The 1,365-nt window shown below is 47.2% G+C and overlaps 1 pseudogene; it reads right to left on the bottom strand.

Moving 5' to 3' along the window:
- Nucleotides 1-162: 162 nt before the first annotated feature.
- Nucleotides 163-1,007, bottom strand: LOC105505461 (annotated as a pseudogene).
- Nucleotides 1,008-1,365: the final 358 nt, after the last annotated feature.

The raw sequence follows: 1,365 nt of genomic DNA, 5'->3' as shown, positions 1-1,365 counted from the left end.
AACTGGGACTACAGGTGCCTGCCACCACGCCCGGCTAATTTCTTTTTGTATTTTTAGGAGAGACGGGGTTTCACTGTGTTAGCCAGGATGGTCTCAATCTCCTGACCTCGTAATCTGCCTGCCTCGGCCTCCCAAAGTGCTGGGATTACAGGCGTGAGCCACTGCGCCCGGCCGAGCCAGTCTACCTTCTTTCCAGTGTTGATGAAGATGACTGCCTGGGTGACAGTCACGGTTTCATATAAGTCACACAATATGCTCAACTTCCACTCTTTATGTTCCACATTGATGTGGAATTGGTGGATCTCCTCCAGGATCAACTCCTCCTTCTTGACAGGAATCCAAATGGGGTCCCTCATGAACTTCTTGGTCACCTTAAGCACATCTGAAGGCCTTGTGTCTGATAGCAAAACCACCTGAGTGTTGCTGTTAAGCTTTTGAAATATATCATAGATTGAGTCCTTGAATCCATGGCTTAACATTTCATCAACTTCGTCCAGTACAAATATCTTGATGTATTTGGGAGACAGGTATCTCTGGTTAAGCATATCAGACACGTGACCAGGGATACCCATGATGATATGGGGAACTTCCACCTGCAGTTTCTGCACCTCAGCACGCACATTGGTGCCCCCAGTACAGGCATGACAGGAGGCACCCATGTAGTCTCCTAGTGTCATGACCACCTTCTTTATCTTTTGAGCCAATTATCAAGTGGGTGCTAGAACCAAGGCCTGGGTAGTCTTTAGATCTAATTCAATCTACTGCAGAATGTATATGGCAAAAGTGGCTATTTTCCCAGTCCCAGATAGGGCTTGAGTGATCACATCATAACCCTTGATACAAGAAGAGTGGCTCGCTGCTGGATGGCAGAGGACTTCTCAAACCCATAGGCATAGATGCCATGGAGGAGGAACTCCAAGAGGTTCCTATCATCAGAACTGTCAACAATCTCATTCCAATTTCTCTCAATGATGCCTTCAGGCTCCATCTCATTGGGACCATTTTCTCTGGATCAGAACTGGGTACAGTGGCTCACGCTTATAATCCCAGCACTTTGGGAGGCCTAGGTGGGCAGATCACGAGGTCAGGAGTTCGAGACCAGCCTGATCAACATGGTGAAACCCCATCTCTACTAAAAATACAAAAATTAGCTGGGCGTGGTGGCCCACACCTGTGGTCCCAGCTACTCAGGAGGCTGAGGCAGGAGAATCGCTTGAACCTGGGAGGCGGAGGTTGCAGTGAGCTGAGATCGTGCCACTGCACTCTAGCTTGAGCAACAGAGTGAGACTCCCTCTCAAAAAAAAAAAAAAAAAAAAAAAAAGATCTAAGAGTGATAGTTACAAAACAATGCTGAGAAAGTTATAA

The sequence above is a fragment of the Colobus angolensis genome, unplaced genomic scaffold (genome assembly GCF_000951035.1).
Source record: "Colobus angolensis palliatus isolate OR3802 unplaced genomic scaffold, Cang.pa_1.0 Scaffold12529, whole genome shotgun sequence".
Taxonomy (NCBI): domain Eukaryota; kingdom Metazoa; phylum Chordata; class Mammalia; order Primates; family Cercopithecidae; genus Colobus; species Colobus angolensis.
The sequence above is the reverse complement of the archived record's forward strand: the minus strand, read 5'-3'. Positions and strand labels throughout refer to the sequence as shown.